Consider the following 21201-nt stretch of genomic DNA (forward strand, 5'->3'; position numbering starts at 1 on the left):
GAGTTTCAGATGTGGCAAACACTTTAAATGGGATGTCACTGTGGCAGTAAACTGCACATGTAGGCCATGCAGCAGTAGAAGCCTGAGACTGGTTTGAAAGGCTACTTCTGTGGATGGTGCAAGCAGCGCTTCAGGCCCACTAGTAGCATTTAATTTACAGGCCCTGGGTATATAGTATACCACTTTACAAGGGACTTACTGGTAAATTAAATATGCCAAACAGGTGTAGACTAACCTTACCAAGTTTACAAGAGAGAGCAGCTGTACTTTAGCACTGATCAGCAATGGTAAAGTGCCCAGAGTCATAAAACCAACAAAAACAGGTCAGAATAAATACAGGAGGGTGGCAACTTTCCCAGGAGTCAAAACAATGGCCTGGTTGGGAAGGAGGTAACTCTTGCCTCCCTGATAGGCTAGGCTAGTCCCACCTCTAGGGATGGCTCCTTGATCTGTATAGGTAAGGAAGACTTCTGCAACTTTTACAAATTGTAGAATAGTGGGTTCTGGGTAGAAAAGATGACCTATGCCCCCAGATGTGGTCACCTGAGGGGCGGATCAGCCTCATGCACCCACACCCTCAACACCCATAAATCTAGGATTTTAGGACTACCCCTGACACCAGAACCTATGTTCTGCAATCAATTGCAACAAGGACTAAAGAAGAGACATGTGTCTGTAACAACAGGAACTGCACAAACCAAAGGTGTGATACTCTGCACCTGTGGCCCCCTTCCTGGAACTGTACATGTGGCTCGTACTGGACTAAAGCACGGTTCTCCCAGAAAGAGAGACACCTTTGAGAGCCTAAGGCATAACCAGACTTTCCTGGACCAGTGGCAGTATTCCCCGGCAACCATGGGTAAAAACAACATACTGGAACCGAAGAATCACTGGCCATCGGCATCGGGCTCTCCAAGGGATCACCCAGAAGTAGATGGTCCAGTGCATTGTGGGAAACATAGTCTCAACCTCCACGACTACAATGTTCCACAAGACCTCCAGACGTCGCAAAAAACTTTCTGCTGTGCTTACCGCTGCCAGGGTTTATTGGTTACCAGTCCGGCAACCACCCCCTTAACTACACCTGGCACCTTAAGGGAACTCCCTAAAACCTTTCTCCTCTGAAGTACCAATAAGAAACTGCTTCTTCCCTCCATTAAACTAGATGCTTCTTACTTCTCCAGTAAGGAAAGTCACCAGTCACCATGCACATGATGCCATGTATCATTTCTTCCTCATTATCCAAATTCCACCTTGACATTTTATTGCCTGGAGGTCCAGTATATCCCATCTGTGAATGATGCAAGGTGCTGTCCTTTTTTCTGTATAGTAAGAAATATTTTGTATCATAAAAGCCCTAGAATTCATCACAAAACTCTCTCTATAAAAAAACAAAAATACAAATAACACCTCAGCAGGTGAAAAGGTAAAAAGTAAATATTACTCAAGATTTAGGAGTTAATAGAATGTTTTATGGCAGGCTCAATGACTCTTTAGGTCTGGCTAAAGGACATAATAAAAATACATACATGTAAGGACAGCCAGGACAACTCTGCACCTGGGCTTCTTAAGCCAGGAAAAATTGAACTGACTGACGAGGCATAGTCCTTGGACCCAAATCACCTTTACCCTTTACCTTGACTTACATGCAACTCGACCTGCAAGTGATCGATTGTCACTAACACTTTTTCCTATTGACCGCAATACAAAGTAGTGAATTGCTGTGCTTTTTGTTTTCTTCTAAAATGTATAATTCCAGTTATATGTATCTAATCGTGTTTGTTATGGTGACTAAATTTAGATTAAAATCTGCTTTATTTTTACAAATTGGTATCATATTTTTTTCCAGCCATGTCAATTACTTATCGTCCATGTTGGTACTCTGAAATGCTTAACACATGTTCCTCTAGTAAAGCCTGACTGCTCCTTTCAAATCTAGTTGGACTGAACTAAGGATTTATTATTGTGAATCCAAGGACCATCTTTGGAGTATTCTAAGTGTATTGAAAGGTGAAGCCTCACCAGCTTCACCACATAATACAACACCATTCTACTGTAATTCTGTAACACTGCAATGGCATCCATAGGACATACCTCTGCCTTCCAGATTGGAGGCAGAAATACACACCGGCTGCATTGAAAACAAGTGGCAGTCCAAATTTTATACTGTGTCCAATGGTATATCTCTATGTCTCAATAAAAACCTTTACCACTCTGACACCGTCTGCCACATACCGGACCAATTCTGGAGAAACATACATGTATCACATTGTCTAAAAAAAGAACAAGGCCCAATGCCTCACTAGCTGATGATATTTTGTTCTTTATGAATAACTGGGAGCACTAACTGGCACTATCTTCGGTGTTTTTATAGACTATGATAATATTCTCAAAACAGGCAAAATAAACACTACAACGAAAATGGCAGCACCGAATAATGATGCATGATAAAGTCCTAAGGGAGTCCTGACTGAACTTTTGTCATTTTAAGATCCTGCAAAATTAGTATTCGACTCCCTCTTGTCTGCTTGCAGCACACCTGAGTCCTCACTAGATTCACTGGAGGTGTGGTTCACCAGAGTGAAACCCTCTACACATCCAATACCATGTCCCTGCCTTTCCTGGTATTGTAATGAAATGTGACAAAGCATGGGAATAGCCACTGGCTATGTTTTGAAACCTGCTACAAGACTGATAGGAAAAACCAAAGGTGATGATGGACGGAGCGTTGACAATACAAACACTCACCCCCAGTCAACTGATCTGGGTTTAATCCATCACCGTTCTTTAGCTCACTCCGCCACCCCAGTTCAGACATGGCCATATGCAAATCAGTCTGACCCTGTGCCTCATGGGAACAGTCCAGCCCGAACTGCCAAGCCATGTCTTCCCTGGACCGGAATCAAGCTTCCCAGGACTGGTTTCTGGCATTACAGCCGTCTTCAGCCGGGCTTGCTTGACTCCAGTGGCAAAGTGAGCAAGGGACTCACGTCTGAGCATACCCTGCCAACTTAGGGCGAACAAAGAAAAACCAAAGGTGATGATGGACGGAGCGTTGACAATACAAACACTCACCCCCAGTCAACTGATCTGGGTTTAATCCATCACCGTTCTTTAGCTCACTCCGCCACCCCAGTTCAGACATGGCCGTATGCAAATCAGTCTGACCCTGTGCCTCATGGGAACAGTCCAGCCCGAACTGCCAAGCCATGTCTTCCCTGGACCGGAATCAAGCTTCCCAGGACCGGTTTCTGGCATTACAGCCGTCTTCAGCCGGGCTTGCTTGACTCCAGTGGCAAAGTGAGCAAGGGACTCACGTCTAAGCATACCCTGCCAACTTAGGGCGAACAAAGAAAAACCAAAGGTAATGATGGACGGAGCGTTGACAATACAAACACTCACCCCCAGTCAACTGATCTGGGTTTAATCCATCATCGTTCTTTAGCTCACTCCGCCACCACAGTTCAGACATGGCCATATGCAAATCAGTCTGACCCTGTGCCTCATGGGAACAGTCCAGCCCGAACTGCCAAGCCATGTCTTCCCTGGACCGGAATCAAGCTTCCCAGGACCGGTTTCTGGCATTACAGCCGTCTTCAGCCGGGCTTGCTTGACTCCAGTGGCAAAGTGAGCAAGGGACTCACGTCTGAGCATACCCTGCCAACTTAGGGCGAACAAAGAAAAACCAAAGGTGATGATGGACGGAGCGTTGACAATACAAACACTCACCCCCAGTCAACTGATTTGGGTTTAATCCTTTACCGTTCTTTAGCTCACTCCGCCACCCCAGTTCAGACATGGCCATATGCAAATCAGTCTGACCCTGTGCCTCATGGGAACAGTCCAGCCCGAACTGCCAAGCCATGTCTTCCCTGGACTGGAATCAAGCTTCCCAGGACCGGTTTCTGGCATTACAGCCGTCTTCAGCCGGGCTTGCTTGACTCCAGTGGCAAAGTGAGCAAGGGGCTCACGTCTGAGCATACCCTGCCAACTTAGGGCCAACAAAGAAAAACCAAAGGTGATGATGGACGGAGCGTTGACAATACTGACACTCACCCCCAGTCAACTGATCTGGGTTTAATCCATCACCGTTCTTTAGCTCACTCCGCCACCCCAGTTCAGACATGGGCATATGCAAATCAGTCTGACCCTGTGCCTCATGGGAACAGTCCAGCCCGAACTGCCAAGCCATGTCTTCCCTGGACTGGAATCAAGCTTCCCAGGACCGGTTTCTGGCATTACAGCCGTCTTCAGCCGGGCTTGCTTGACTCCAGTGGCAAAGTGAGCAAGGGACTCACATCTGAGCAGACCCTGCCAACTTAGGACGAACAAAGAAAAACCAAAGGTGATGATGGACGGAGCGTTGACAATACAAACACTCACCCCCAGTCAACTGATCTGGGTTTAATCCATCACCGTTCTTTAGCTCACTCCGCCACCCCAGTTCAGACATGGCCATATGCAAATCAGTCTGACCCTGTGCCTCAGGGGAACAGTCCAGCCCGAACTGCAAAGCCATGTCTTCCCTGGACCGGAATCAAGCTTCCCAGGACCGGTTTCTGGCATTACAGCCGTCTTCAGCCGGGCTTGCTTGACTCCAGTGGCAAAGTGAGCAAGGAACTCACGTCTGAGCATACCCTGCTAGGGGCATATTCTCAAGCCCCTGTCGGCCTGGGACCATCACTTTTTTTGACGTTGCTGTGGCTATAGGGCCAGAGCCCTATTCTCAAGGCAGCATTAAAGCCCTTAACCAAGGTAAGTTGCTTAACGCTGCCTTGAGAATAGGGCTCCTTTAATGCTAAACTTAGCCTGAAAGGGGGCGTGCAGTGGGTGTTGGGATGGCCGTGCCACCGCAACGCCCATTGAGTTTGATGCTACTACCTATTATCAAGGGCAGCAATGATAAGTGGCAGCTCCAACCTTAAGACCTAGAAAAATCAGGCTTTAATGTGGCTAAACGAGGAGAAAACCTTTATTTCTCCTCATTTTTTCCCCTTTGTGTGCTGCATGTAGTAGCACACATGGAAAAGGCAAACTGGCATTTTTGTTTTGTTATTGTACAGGAAGGGACACCTTCCTGTGCATTAACAAACCTCGCTGCCTGCAGACACCCTTCCGCTCTGGTGCAAGGGTGCCTATTCTGGCATTAAGTCATGAGATTTAGCGCCGTAGATGGGGGAAAAGCCAGTCTGCACCACATTCTTGTGAATAGGGTGCAGCTGTTAGAGCGCGCAGGTCACCCGACTATAATTTTACCATATGCACATTGGGCCCACACATTTTCAATACCCCATATTTATTAATCGGGTAACCTTGCACTCTATTACCAGTAACCCTTGTTCCTTCCTATTTTATTTCCAGTGTACCCGACTTACCATTCCACTGCTACGGGTACCTAATGACCACAATGGATCAGGGAGCTAGCTGTCAAAGAAAGGCAAACACAAAAATACAACCACTAGTTAATCTATTTTCTCAATTTGCACTTATGTAATAACCACAAACTCGGGAAGTTTTGAAACCCTTTATCTAAAATTCATCAGTTTCATTAAGCATTAGATTTACAACCAATAAGCTATCAATGACTAAGATTTATAAAGAGCACGTATCCATATAGGAAATAAATCAGGCCAACCATTTAGAATTCTAAAGAAAGGTAAAAACAAGGAACATGCTAGTAAGAATTTCAGGAATTTAAGCTAGACGTGGAGTGACTAAAGGACGGGGAAAGATAAGGAACATGCTAAAATATATACTATGGCAAAAGAGAGCAAAATACGAGAATTTAGTTAGTCTATAAAGACTCAAAAAGTAACAGAGGGTGAAAGTGGAACACGCTAATAATTTAGAGCAATCACTTCAATTTGCTAAAGGAGGGTAAAGAAAAAGGAAAAGAAAAAGGAACATCTATATATCATGAACTGTATGGAAAAGTGTACTTAAGGGATGGGGAAAAATTGGAAGGTGCTAGAATAACAACGATAATGTATGACCTCCTCATTTAGCAGTGCGAAAAACATGGAAAATCAAATATGCAAGAGTACGTCATTATTAAAGCAAAAGAAGAATAAAAGATGCAGAATAGATTTCCCAGCACTATATTTACCTAGAACGGTGTGAAGACCAACCCTGGCCACGGGTCAAGTCAAGTCAAATTTCTTTATTTCGGCAAAAATGCCATAAAAGAGTCAAGCACAAAACATTACATTAATAAAAACATTTTTAACCATCTATAAATATACATATCTTGACTAAACTAAGCACACCTTTGGAATATACCAAATAACCTCCCTTTGTAAAGGGTCATCTGCTAATTCTAATTTTGGGAATATACATCATTCATTTATAGCTGTTGTCCCTTTTTTTTCCTTAAGAAAAAGATTGAATGTAAGAATCGGCTAACACTAAATATTATTACTTGGTTGGTATTAGTTTTGAGTATTCTTAAAGCCTGGTTACATGAGCTCAAACCTAACAGTAAGCATAGTGGTTTAATCCATCTTTTTCTGGGTAATGCATAAGCGGGGCAAAAGAAAAACATGTGAGCCTCGGATTTGATCTGGTTGCAGTCACACATGGCACATAATTCGTCAGCCTCCAAGGGTGGATCATTTGTCCTCCTTGACCATCGAGCTAAAGTTGTTTTAGTCAACAGATTGCCATATCTAAGTTTTAGAAAAAGGGTTTTGGCTAAGGGAGGCTCTATCTCATCGAGAAAAATCTCGAATAACGGCTCATCCTTGAAGCTGAGAAAATTTGTTACCAGAGTTCCAGCAGCCGAAATGTTTGTTACCTTGTTGACCATGCAACTCCAAAATGCCCTTTTTAATATTAATTTTGCGTTGGGTGGTAAAAGTTCCGGATTTTCCCAGAAATGAATTAAACCTATTTCAATAAACCAAGTTTTGACATGCTTTAGCCATGGGATAGTTAATGAATTGCCATACTCCATAATTTCCTTTAGGCCATCCCTATAATCCTGCAGTTCGGGCACTCTCCACAGTCTAACCCAAAGCATCAGTGGGCGGATAATGGTATAATGGTCAGTTCTTTTGACTTTAAGATCCAATTCAAGAGGAACTAGGGGAGTACCTCTTGGGACCCTCACCAAACTCCTCATAAAATTGTTGTCCAAAACGCGAAAGGAATCTTTTGACCCTGGCCCCCAGATTTCTGCGCCATACAGCGCTGTCGGTTGGACCTTGAATTTAAATAGCTCAACTACCGGGGACACCGCTTTACTAGTGCTCAAACTTTGTTTTCTAAGGATTGGCTTTACATTCTGAATAAATGCTAGCTTACTTTTTTCCCTTTGGGCTCTCCAAGAGAGATTGGAATCTAAGGTAACCCCCAAGTATGAAAAATGCGAAACCGATTCTAGTTTAGCTCCATCCAAAGTTAAACATCCTTTGGCTGTTTTTTGTGGATTAAGGGACATACATTTGGTCTTATTCCCATTTATCTCCAGACCTTTCTTACTACAATATTTACTAAAAGAATTGAGTAATGCTTGGAGACCTTTTTTTGTTTGGGAGATCAGAAAAGTGTCGTCAGCAAACAACAATGATGTCACCCTTTCACCATTCAGTTTTGGCGAATCATTTATACATCCTTCTAGATGTTTGGGGATGTCATTTACGAAGAGTGAAAATAGTGTGGGGGCCAAAACACAGCCTTGGCGAACTCCACGCTCGATTTGGATTTTTTGAGATAATTCCCCGTTTGGGCCCCATCGAATTTTCGCAAAATTCCTTTCGTGCAGTTCTTTTATCTGGACCAATAGGCTGTTTGGCAGTCCTACAGCATTCAGTGTTTTCCATAGAAGATTGCGCGGCACTAAATCGAACGCTGCTCTCAAATCAACGAAAGCAACGTATATGTGACCCTTTTTGATGTGTACATATTTCCAATAGAGGCAGCAGAATCTGAAAATCTGGTCAATTGTGCTTACTTTACTACGGAACCCAGCTTGGAATTTCGTTAAAATTGAGTTCTCATCCATCCAGTCACTGACACGAGTTAATATGTGTTGTGAATACATTTTCTGGAGGATGTCCATCAAGCTGATTGGCCGGTAATTAGAGGGGTCCATCCGATCCCCTTTTTTGTAAATTAAAACAATTTCTGCCCCCGCCAACTTTCAGGGAAATCTAAGCAAAGGGATAACATATTGCACAAGTAGTTTATATATGGTGCCCAGACTGTTAGATCATGTTTGTATAGATCGCCGGGGATCTTATCCAAGCCTGGGGCTTTGCCAGTCTTTACTAGATTGATTGCCGACTCTGTTTCGGCTATTGTAAAGCCCATGCAATCTGTGGGGTATTCAAGACATGGAGCATCCACATTGGCTCCAATATCCTCATACTTTTTGTAGAGGTTGGTGAAATGGTTGACCCATGTTAACTCGTCCAAATGGACGTCTTTAGCCACTCTCCCTACATGGTTCCCATTGGCTACTAGCCTCCAGAAGCCTACATTGTCATTTGTTTTGACAGCCAACAACATGTCGGCCCATAATTCTTCCTCCCAAGCTTTTTTGGAGGCCTTTTGTACTTGCTTATAGTTATTCCTTGCGGTTTTTATATCAGGTAAAATATTAGATTTTATAGCTAATATAAGAGCCCTTTTAGATTCCCTACAGATTCCATCATACCATGGTTTGCTATGGGACAGATTCTGTGTTAGTTGTTGGTTTTTTTTGGGCATTTTGGTTACTAGCATTTTTAAATCGTTAAATTTTTTTTGTGCAATGACATAAAATAAATAGGATTTCCCTCTATTGCTTTGGGACCTATAAAAGAGACAAAAGACCCTGCAAAGAGTGTGTATATATCCGCCAGGATCTCGCCATGGTCCAATATAAAAGGCCATTTGAGGACTCGTCTGTTATTACTAACATGTGTCTCCGTATTAACGCAATTATCTGCTAGTATTGTGCCCACAACGCCCTGAAACAACGAAGCTTCAATTAATAGACTCAAGGGAAAATGATCACTTTCTGATCTATCCTTTACCTCAAAGTCCTGGATACTGTGCCAAATAGGGATAGAAACAATTACAAAGTCTAAATTGCTCCTGTAATTATTTCTAGTGAAAGTTGGTTTTTTCAGGATATCAGACGGTAACCGTCCATTACAGGCCCTGAGAGAATACTCCGCACATATGTTTGTTATTTGAACTGCCAAAGTCGAACATTTAGTCGGTTTGGCGTTCTCTAGTGCAGGGATTTTATTCGCATGATCCTCATCTTCAAAAATATCACTGAGCCCCAGGACTGGTTCGTAATTACAGTTTAGATCTCCTGCCAAAATAACGTGATCATCTTTACTATCCAATCCACTTAAAAAGGAATCTAATTTGGCTAATATAGGTGAAACTTTTGATAGAGGTATTGGTCTGTTGTAGACATTTATTAAGTGTAGTTTTTTCCCTTCACGTGTAATGATCTTAAGCACTAGTATATCGGGTGAATTTACGTCTACCACCTCAATTTGTACCCTCAAATTGACTTTCACCCAAATTAATAGGCCCCCCGAAGGCCTTCCACTCCTAGATGGGGTGGCGCCTATTCCAAACGATTTATACCCTATTCTATGTGGTGTTACCACCGCCCATGTCTCCTGTAAAAAACAGAAGTCATGAGTGTCAACGAATCCTGCCCATTCTGGGTCCTTTAGATGTTTTGAGACGCCAGCTATGTTCCAGGAGATCAACCTTAGAGGCTCTGTCACATCGACCAAGGTCGCGGATTGACCCACCAATGTTGTCTCCTCGATCATTGGAGAACGTCTCAACAAATCTTCTTCTGCAGCTCCCAGTACATCAAATCCTCTTCCGTCCTCCACCCTAGCGTTTTCATCCCTCGATACTGTAAATATTATTGGTCTATTCGATACGTTTGTACACCCTGGGACAGCCCCGGTTACTGTATCTTGGTGATATCCCAAGGATCCTAACTCATCAAACTCCCTTAAAGATACTACTGTGGCTAAGGTCTGGTGAACACGGCCATCCCCATCTATACTTGTGAGAGCTTGGAGATCGTCGTCGCGCCGCACGGGTCGCTGGATGTTGTCGATCGATCTCGAAACTGGTGTATCCACAATTACTGCCGGGTTGGTTGGGAGTATTGCAATTGTTGAACAATTTACCCCGACACTCCACATCCCTTCTACACCAGCAACTTTATCATCCGTTCTAATGGGGCTGATTCCACTTCCATCATTCCCTTTGCTCACAGGGCGTCAATCACAATCGTCTAGGCCACTAAAAATATCATACCTATTGGTGGTCTCTAGGGGCGTGAATGGATTTAAGTGGTCCATTCTCCTATTGGAAGAAAAAGTGGACCTAATTGGTACAAGGTTCCAACCATAGGGATCTGAAGCCAACGAAGGATATGGTGCATATGGATTCATCCTAACACCATGTACGGTTGAAGAACGGGCTTGTGTTTGCATGGGTTGGGGAGGATGGTACTGAGATGAAAAAAACACTGATCTGGGATAGAAGTATGTTAATGGTCGGGGGATAATACAATTATTAGTATTGCCTGCAGGCCAGTTTAGTATAAAATGAACAGCATTGGGGTCCCTGAAGTTCACAACCACCACATCACCCTCAGTGTCCTTGTGTCTACCACCCAACCACTGAGTTCGGCGAACATGTATGATGTCGCCATTAATACTACTTGAAATTGGCCTATTTAGCCTGAGCCAATGAATGATCTTATTTTTCAATTGAACGTAGCCTTCCCGCTTGTTTTCTTCTAGCACGGGGACCCCTGTAAGGACTACAACAAAGGGTACTGCTTCCGGTGGTAATTCTGGAAGTGGGGCCCTATTTGGTCTTCCCTGCTTGTGCCTAGTGCCTTCTGCTTCCCTTGATGGTCTTTTCAGTAATGTTTCTCCTATCCCATTTGATGGTTTACAAACTGTACTAGCCAAGGTCTGGGCAGATTGTGGTTTTGGCAGGGTCGATGGTTGTCTTTCACCTTTGTTATCAATTGAATTCATTGTAGTTGGGATCTTATTTATAGCAGGACTAGGGGCAGATGTAGTGGGTTGTGCAGGCAATGTATTAGTTTGTATAACCATATTTGGAGCTGATAAGGTAGGAACATCCTTCTTCCCCAATTCCTTTTCCAAATTCCCAAGTCGTTCTTCGACCTTGTTCAGTCTCTCTAGAATTACTAAAGAGTAGCTCTTTATTAAGTTTTCAATACTTTCCAGTGTGACTGGGTTTTGGGCTGCTTGGGACGTAATGGCATCTGGGCAGATAGCGGTACGGGCTTCCCCCCTTGAATGCAAAGTAGCTAACGGTGGGAACATTACGTTTGTAGTCTCTGGTACAGCTTTTACGGCCTTATCATGCCCAGTAATGGTCTTTGCCTTTTTGCCAAAGTCTGAGTGACTTAGCTTTTGTTGTATGAATTCCCCCCTTTTGCGCCTTTTTTTAGTAGGGGGTGGACCATAATTTCTGGATGGCGGAATAATCCCTTTTGCCTTATTCCGTATGTTCATGCGGGGCGGGGGTGCAGGAGTAATCAGTGCCTTAGTTGTTATGGGCGTACTGTTGCAGGTAATGGGCGAAGGGCCAATTTGATCTGGTTTAGGGGAAGTGCTGGGAGTAGATGGACTATCTCTAAATACCAGAGGCAAATTATCCGTTTGTAATAGGCTTTCATTGCCATTTGGACTCCCTCGATCAATAGGGGCAACAGAAGCAGGTGACTGTGATACCAACCTAATCTTCATACTTTCTACAGAACGACGGCGTTCTGCTCGTCGTTCTGCTAAAGTAATCTCCCTCGGGACGTCCCCCACTGACTTAGTAAAATATTTGTCCAGAGTACCATTAGACGTACCCCCTGCCTTATCCAGCATGGCTGTACCCGTACTTAAGGGTGGAGATGACATTTATAACAAAGAGCCAGATATGGCAGAACAAGCAAGGTAAACTTAATCACAACTTACACAGGTAGGGTACAATTAATCAAGGGGGTATGCCAAGTCCAGTCTCTTTGGGCCTCTGAGGGCCACAGAGGGCCCGCCCTTGTCCCGGGCTTCTCCCGACACGCTCCCGGGACGCTCCCGCGCCGCAGGCCTCCGTAGGTGGTTTTATGGTGTCCAATATGAAAGGGGAGGAGCATGCAGGGAGAGCGGCCCAGGTGCTGCAGATTGGGTCTGGCGGGCGCTCCTGGGACTTGAAGTCCTGTGCCCGCACTCGCTCGCAGCCCCACACACTCGATCGTCCACAAACGGTTCCTTGGATGGAAAACGATGATATTAAAGGCAGGCCAACCACGATGATGACAGAACGGCTCCCTCACGAAGCGGGACCCGCGAAGCGGGTTCCGCGAAGCGGGTTCCGCGAGCGGTAGGCTTTGAATACACAGTTACTCCTCAGAAGCAATGTCCCAGCGTGTGCGCTTATAAAACAGGGTCCCCACGGGTCAGTTAAGGACAGGAGAAACCCCACGGAAGGACAGTCGTCAGTAGGACAGCAGGTGCAGAATGGACACCCCAAGACAAGACCAGGAAACCAGATTAGGATCAGGACAGGACCACCAAGGAAAGACCAGCACCTCAGTTTGGTAGCAACGCCTACGCTACACCCTCTCTGCAGCTATCAGTCAGAACCGCGATTGGGTTATCGAATCCCCCGGCAAAGTGCTCCGCCAGCACTTAAGGTTCTCAAAACCCCGCTTGGGTCTGTGGAAATTACGGACAGAGTGCTCCGCAGCTCTCTGTATCATTCACCTATTGAGTGCGTTGGGTCAGTGACAGGTCCGCAATTCGGACAAGTCGGACAAATTCTCTAGCTAAACCTAAGCTAGTTATACTGTTTTCGGGTCAGTGTACCACCCCCCAAATGTTGCAAGTGGAAGAATCCTCAATTTCGATTGGTCCTCAAGTAGGACAGGTCAACACACCAACCAGGATAAACTTCTACAAGTCCCAATTTGCATCTTTTGGGACCGCCTATTGACTTTGGGGTTCCCATGACTTGGGTCTCAATATTACAATAGCGCATCTATGAATTATGATACATTTAGTACATGTCAGCTTCTTCTGCTAGGCGAAGGTGCATCTTCCCAGGTACATCTTGGCTGGGACATCGGGTTGGCAAGTGTTCAATGCCATAGAGTTCATCCACTGGCAGAAGACTGTCATGCGCAGAAAGGCTGTTCAATATGGAGTATTCCCATCCCTCATGCCCACAGATTTCGATACATGAAAAGTAAGCGAAAACAAATTACAACACAGAAAATAAATGAATACACTGTGTACCAGGAATCCCTAAATGACTCCCCTTACTTTATACTAACTTATAGCATTAATATTAGTGCAAACGAACAAGATTGCAGAAAGCGACAGTGCAAGCTTCGGCATGTGAGAACACATAGCAGCCATCTTAAGTCAAGTGCACAAGCGCAAAGATTCCCACCAGAACTGCGAGTACGTCACGTCACGTGATTGTGACCAACGAATGCGCAGAAGAAAACCCCGCCAAGCAGCGGCCATTTTAGTGGCAGATGTATTACGGTTAGTAAACACATAGGCAAGCTTCATTAGGATACCCAAAATGTCAGAAATAAAGGGGAAATTAGTAAGACAAACATGTTCGTTATATTCTATTAGGGTTATGCGAGGTTCTTGAATACGAGCAAGACGCTTTACATGCGAATTCTTGCTCCATCACAGCCTGGGGGTCGATTCCAATCCGGTAAAATAAACACCGTACGAATCGTATCCGGAGCCATCCCCGTACGACTCGTACACACGCCGTACGACCCGACAAGTACGATCAGGACCGAGGCACCAGGACGCGATCCGTACGGACCACGTCAGGTAAGGGCGATTCGTACGGAAAAGCACACAATCACATACACACCGTACGGTGCGTACCCCCCATGATCGCAGGGGTACGCCCCGTACACCTGCGATCATGGGGTACGCACCGTACCCCGCGATCATGGGGTGTACGCACCGTACACCCAGCAAACATGGGGTACGGTGCGCACACACTTTGATCGCGGGGTACGGTGCGTACCCCTGCAATCATGGGGGTACGTTCCGTACCTGTTTCGGCACGTACTCTGCTTTTACGGCTGTTTACAGCTCCTGTAAAAAAAGGGTCGTACGTGCGTACCCGACACGTATCGTACTTGCTGGGTCATAAAAACCAGCCGGGAGACGTACAGATCTCGCGTACAGCGGGTTCTGATGGAGACTCGTACGGGGATTTGAGTCGTACGCTCTCTGTACGATTCGTGCGGAGTCCGGCTCCTGGTACGAATCGTACTTCGACGTACGTACGGCGGACATTGCAGGGTACGATTCGTATGGGAAAAACGCTCCGAACGACTATTCGGAGTGTTTTTTTACCGGATCCAAATCGACCCCCTGGTGTTTCCAAAGTGGTGGTGAGAGGCGTTAAGCTAAGAAGACTAACGCCTCTCACAGCCACTTCTTTGTGAATATCCCCCTATGAATCTTGCGTCACTGGCGATCAATTGAAACCCTGGTGTGCAGGAAAGGATCATGGAACTTTAGCATGTATCATTCCATGAGATACCGAGTTACAGGATAATCGGACATCTTTAACAGTTTCTTAGACATGGCAGAATGATTAACAGCATACCCGTTTCACTGCTCTAATAGTCTATCATTCTTAATAGATTTAGATGGCACCGTAGACTCCAGGTACCAAGAATTAAATGAATAATTCGTCATTTGTACCCTCTGTAGGACCTCAAACAGTGGTCCTTTCATTCATATGTTGCTTCAACTACAGTTTGCTCTGTGGGATCCCACATTCCAGCTTCCTTCCTGTGTGACAGCCCTGTTTCACTCTTTTTTCCCTCTTCTTTTATATCACATGTTTCTATAATCATTCCTTTGCTTCCACCTGCTCGGTTCACTAGTGTCGAACTCCCTCAGCTGTATTGTAGTTTCCTTTATTGCCAACTGAATCCGTTTTGTGTATTCTTTGTATGACTGCATTGAAAGCTCTCAATAGAGAATTGTTTACCAAAAACAACATTCATGGGATATCGAGCTAACCATATAATTCTTCCTGTTACTTTTATAATCCTGTGGGTCCAGTATTTTTTATAGATGACTGAGTTTGTATATTTTGTGTAGAAATTAAGTATTGCATTAAGAAAAATGTATTGCAGTATAATACATATGAGTGTGAATTTGCTGTATACTATTCGTAGAAATAAAGAAGGTTTAGCATGTTAGATAAAGTACTTTAAGTGGTGTATTCATACATTTTTTTAAAATATTTCTAATTTGCCACTACAACAGTTGTGAAATCTGATGGCTTGTTAAACCAATGGCATGTTAATTTAGCGTTTCTCTATTTTTTTAATGTGCATTTTCCCCACAAATCAGTGTTGAGCAGCTTTGTGCAATTCAATTCAAAGTAAGCTTCATTCGATGTCTTCCTAGGAAACCATAAAAGCATATACAAAAAGCAAATTCTATTAAAAAACCCAATATATGTTCAATTTCTTACCATTCGAATAGTGTTACTCACTAAGAGCAGCATTTTTTCATTGTCTTGAAAAATGTCTTCACAAAATTTTTCTTTCCTTTCCAGGTATCAGCATGCTGATTTATGATGAAACATTCTGGAGCTTGTTCGGATGGAAAAACATCAAAAGCTGTTCATTGCCATAGCATTAGGAAAACGTATTAGGAGTGTGATTACTAACACTTTTCAATTGCATGATAATATAAGTATATACATAGTACCGTATGGTCCTGAAACCTAATGTGTTATACAATCTTCGTGCCATTCCATTTGTCTAATAAGTGACATCCTGCTTGCAAAATGGAACGAAATAACAGATCAGTTACTGGTAAAGGTGGACTTAAAACCTAAATTCGTCAATTTGGATTTATTAGCTATATACCTATTAAATTGATGTACATTGTAGTATTGCTTTTTATTAACATCTAATTGAATTACCTAGGTATTACATGTATGCAAAGAGTGCTAGAATATATATGCTAACGCACTGTAATCCCAATAGCTATACGTCAAACCTCTTATCGATATGTTTACCCGTGTTTGACTACATGCTTCATGAAATTGTTTACAATGTATGCAATTCACAAACCCAACACAAATAAAGAGCTCAGAAAACAATGCTGCGAATGACTTGCATTTATTTTGAAATAACAACTATTCCTAGAAAGCCCAATTAAAGCTAAAGGTGAAAGGAAATATAGAAAATGTGGATAGACTTAAGTGGCGGCTTTGGCAGCATGGATCCTAGGACATAACACACTGTGATAATAATTAGGAAAAACGAATTGAGATGAGCTCTCTCTAAACATCTCAGGCATGAAAATCCTGACATATTACTTCACACAATCTGCCAAGTCACCATCTCTTACCTTCATCTAAACGATTTTATGGTATTATGGAATGTTGCATTTCCCTGAAATCTTATAAGAATTCACAAAGTTAAATATACCTGGATTTAAAACGTGGCAATAGACAAACTCAGATATGTACAAATGTGCACACATATACAGGACGCACAGAAAGGCATAGGTTGCACAGAGAGAGCTCACATTGGCATGCCTGTGTTTACCTGTATTATCAGCTCAATAAAGTCTGACATGGTGGCTTTGTCAGAGTTTGCTATCAATATGTTTGATATCTTTAGGCTTAATCATTCCTGTCACGGGTCTATCATGGAGAGAATGTGTTACAGGTTTTTAAAATGAATGAGGAAGTGATTTGATCTATTTAATTTGAGAGGATTGGAGGTTTATATGTGGTATTTCTTTAGGTCCAACAAAGGGCTTTTATTGTGGGTATGGAATGTTAAATTGTTGCCCAACAGGCGGCCTAAGAGGAGAGATGTTTGGATAGTTGTGTCTTTTTCCTAGTGGAGGGTAACATCTCCCGGTAAAATCTAATCACGAGAGGAGGTGAGTTGATCAGTGATATAATCAAGGAAATAGTCAATACAATTATTTTGCTGTGGTATAAAATGTTCAGCCTACGCCGTTTAGCATGGTATTTACATCCACCAACAGAAAGGCATTGGAAATGAGTAGGAATTCATTGAGTTAAACAGTTTCCATTTAAGGGACTCTTTGTGGATAAAGACCAACCCACTGCACCAGTTTTTACTCTTCCAACAAGGCGGATGATACAGAAATATTAGTGTTAGAATAGTGGCATAGAGGATTAGCAGAACAAGGTTTCTGTGAGTGCAAATACGAAAGCTGCATTACAGAATGTATGCACACTGTTCCGGAGGGCAGCTTTGATGTGATGTTTCTGAGCTTGCTCTCTGAGTTGAGATGAGTTAATTTTTTCTGAGGGTACTTGAGCAGACTGATATTTGATGGCTTTTGGGAGGTTTAGCTTTGGATAGTGTGGCAACTCGATGTGATGTGGGATGTAGTGATCACAGGTATTGGGATATGTGATGTGCATTTTTAGATAATGTGTATTGCTATGAAGCATTGATGTCAGTGTGCACATTTGGTTTTGGTTTTAGGTTTGCTGAGTAACGTATAACGGGAAGGGCTATAGAAGAGCAGTCCTGGCAGGAAATAGTTTGTGGAAGAGAAATAGAGAGTGTTATTTGTTAGCATTACATTTCTTTTAGGTTTCATGATCTTTAATTTGATATGGACATTATTGCTTCATTCACTGCAGATAGAGGCCACATAGTTGTGGACCATATTCCTCATTATAGGTCTGGTTTTTGTGATCAATATAAATAATATGTCACTGCATGCAATTTCAAATGATACACACATCGAGTATCCACCTGTTGACTTGCTGTTTAAAATATTAGTAGCTGTGTGTGCATTTATGTTAGTCAGCATAATTTGATTGTTCCAAGTTCTCTTAGCAATGTAGTAGTTTGCATCAAAGGATGCTACTATTTCTCTTTGTATCTGGTTTTCTGATTGTTACCAGAATTACATTTTATTATTATTAGAAATTGGGTCTCTAGTTGCACAGGTATGCACCCTGTCCAAATAGAGACCACAGTCCTAGTCAGGGTAATTCAGATACACACACTCGGTGAGCTTGGAACAGAACAGCCAGGCTTAAGGACCCGTCTTTCCTGCCACGGCTCCAGACTCACTACAAAGGGTAGGTAGTTCTATTTTGTGGGGGCAGGCACAACCTATTCTGGTGTAAGTGTCAGCTTCTCACTCCCATCCTCTCCAGGATGGCCCATCATAATGTGGATGGCCCATTAGTCACACCTTAGGCTCCTGTTGTGTGTGGCAGTCTGGAGGGAATGCAAAACCGCCCAGCTATCATCAACCACAGATGTGTATTTAGAGACAGGCAGAAGGCACCATCTGGCTAATTAAGAAAATACCAGGTTCGACATTTTCAGAATTACAATTTCAAATCTAACTTTACCATAAATTAGGATATTAAATTGAGATTCCAGAGGTAACAAACTTGGGGGTTCCATCTCTTCACAATTGGAAATTACAATTATAAGATGTAATAAGGTAATCCCAATATTAATATCTGGGAAAGATAGGCCGTGCAGTAGTTAAAACTCGATTTAAGAAATGTTTTGGTCCTCTGGGGACAGGCCTCTGGAAGATACACTGATCCCTGCCTTGATGGGAACCACTATCACAAGCAGGATATTGGCCCCCTATATCACAGGCAGTCTCAAATTCTCCAGTGAATCCTGGCCCAGCTCCTCCTCATCATCTAGTTACTCCTGTAGGGTCACAGGTACTGCTTCACAAGCTTCTATTCAGACCCTCATCACCTTTTGCAGGTCCACCTTCCTGGTGAAATCTTCAAATAGAAAGCTCAAACCCCTCACTCTCAAGTTTGACCAGTTCAAAGTCAATGTTTGCAGATGCAGATGCAGATGTAGAACCTCCAGTCAGAGACATGATTTTGAAAAAAAAATACCAATCAGGGAGAATAGACACATTAAAAATGCCAATCAGAGAGGACAGAAAAATTAAAAATTATTTTCAGGGGAAATTCAATTGAATTATTCTTAGGTATGGCTAGGTAGTTTACCCCAAATTACTGTAAGGCACTCCACAAACGCAACTCCTATACTTCCGCTGACATCAATGTTAGAAATGATGTCTCTAGTTGACAGAGGTATGCACCCTGTCCAAGTAGGGACTGCGGTCCTAGTCAGGGTAAGTCAGGCACACATCCTAAATTAACCTGTGCTCACCCTCAGGTATTTTGGCACAGAGCAGTCAGGTTTAACTTAAGAGGCATTGTGTAAAGTATTTCTGCAACTCTTAATACAGTAAGACTGTGAAACCTCCACACAAAAGTAATCCACATCAGCTTAGAAATATAGAGCCTAATGTAATGAACAAAACAAGACCAAAACGACAAAAATCCAATACGTAGAACCAGAGTTATGAATTCACCCAGAATATCTGCAAATATAGTCCTTAAAAGCATAAAGCGTCAACCAATGCTATCTGGTCACGCTTGACGGTGTCAAATCCAAACCTTGAGACCAACGGGGATGTAGTGTGGGTTGGAGGCACGGACCAACCTTGCCCTGCTGAAAAAGTATCATGTTGCGCAATTGAAGGGGCCCGATTTGTGGAGCAGAGAAGGCAAAGTGTTGTCATAAATCCATCTGGATGTATGTGATGCATCGGTTCCAAGCCAAGCAAATAGAGATACCTTGCTATCGGCTCCTTCAGATGTAGGTGATCATTGAGCCGCGCAGCTGGTGACATAATGTCTTTGTCCTGTGTGGCAGCCGCAATACATCAGTATCGAGGAGAGATGCATCAGTTCCGTCTAAAGCAACAACGGCGATGCGTGGAATCTATTGGACACAGCACAGAATTCCCACCTCCAATGGCTCAGGACTGGATTGGCACTCATTGGCAGGGCAGGACTCACAGCTGACAGAATGCAGGTGCTGTAGCAGGGTTGTTAGAAGTCTTTGATGTCCCTGAAACTTCAGAACAGGAGTCAAGCCAACAAGCCCTTGGAGTCAATATGGTTCTGGGGTGTAGTGATGAAGGTCCAGTGCTTCTCACTCCATGCAAGGAGGGCAGCAGGCAGCAGGGCAGGCACAGCAAAGTCCCGCAGGTTGGCAGCCCTTTCAGCAGCACAACAGTCCTTCCTGGCTAAGTATCCTCAGGCCCAGTAGTGTACTGAGTTGGCTTGTCAGAAGTCCAGTAGTTATACCTAGTTGTCACTTTGACGTGAGGGAGACTTCAAAGAGAGGCCTTTGGAGTGTACAGGGTCCCTGCCCTTCCTGCCCTGTCTCCAGACTTGCTACAGGGTGAGAGACAGCTTTGTATTGGGACAGGCACAGCCTATTCAGGTGTAAGCATCAGCTTCTCCCACCCATCCTGTCCAGGATTACCCATCAGGATGTGGATGGCCCATCAGTTACACCTAAGGCTCACTTTGTGTGACTGTCTGGAGGGAATGCGAAACGCACAGCTGTCACCAACCTCAGACGTGTCTTTACAGACAGGCAGAAGGCGCCAAATGGTTAAGGTAAGAAAATTTCAACTTTCTAAAACTGGCATTTTCAGAATTACAATTTAAATCTAACTTCACCATAAGTGAGGATTTTAAACTGTGATTCCAGACACGCCAAACTTGGTGGCCCTATCTATTCCCAATTGGAACTGACACTTATAAGAAGTAATAAGGTAATTTCAATGTTAACCTATGGCAAGATAGACCGAATGTAAGACATTTTCAGTACTAGGACATGTAAAACTTTAAAGTGCATGTTTAACTCTTTAAATACACTGCACCCTACCCATGGGGCTGTTCAGGGCCTACCTAAGGGGTGACATATGTCCTTAGAAGGACGGTTTAGGCTTTGCAATAGGGTTATCTTGCCAGGTTGACATGGCAATTTAAAACCGCACATGCAGGCTCTGCAGTGGCAGGCCTAAGACATGTTTAAAGGCCTACTGCAGTGGGTGGCACTCTCAGTTCTGCAGGCCAACTAGTTACATTGAATTTACAGGCCCTGGACACATGGAGTGCACTTTACTAGGGACCTATAGGTACATTAAATAGTTAAATTGCTGATAAGCAAGTGTTACCACATTTTAGGGAGAGAGCACATGCACATTAGCATTGGTTAGAAGTGGTAAAGAGTACTAAAGTCAATAGAAACAAATTAATTAAAAAGGGGAGGAGGAAGGCAAAAGGTTC

General features: G+C 43.6%; 1 protein-coding gene across 1 annotated transcript in view; it reads left to right on the forward strand.

Annotated features, from left to right (window-relative positions):
* Positions 1 to 16167, forward strand: part of C7H17orf67 (chromosome 7 C17orf67 homolog) — a 147876-nt gene extending 131709 nt beyond the window's left edge. Inside the window, exon 4 of the mRNA XM_078650801.1 lies at positions 15616 to 16167. The gene's annotated coding sequence lies outside the window, so the exon portion shown is untranslated. The remainder of the gene's footprint in view (positions 1 to 15615) is intronic.
* The last annotated feature ends 5034 nt before the right edge of the window (positions 16168 to 21201 follow it).

This window comes from Lissotriton helveticus, chromosome 7 (assembly GCF_964261635.1).
Source record: "Lissotriton helveticus chromosome 7, aLisHel1.1, whole genome shotgun sequence".
In the NCBI taxonomy this organism is placed as follows: domain Eukaryota; kingdom Metazoa; phylum Chordata; class Amphibia; order Caudata; family Salamandridae; genus Lissotriton; species Lissotriton helveticus.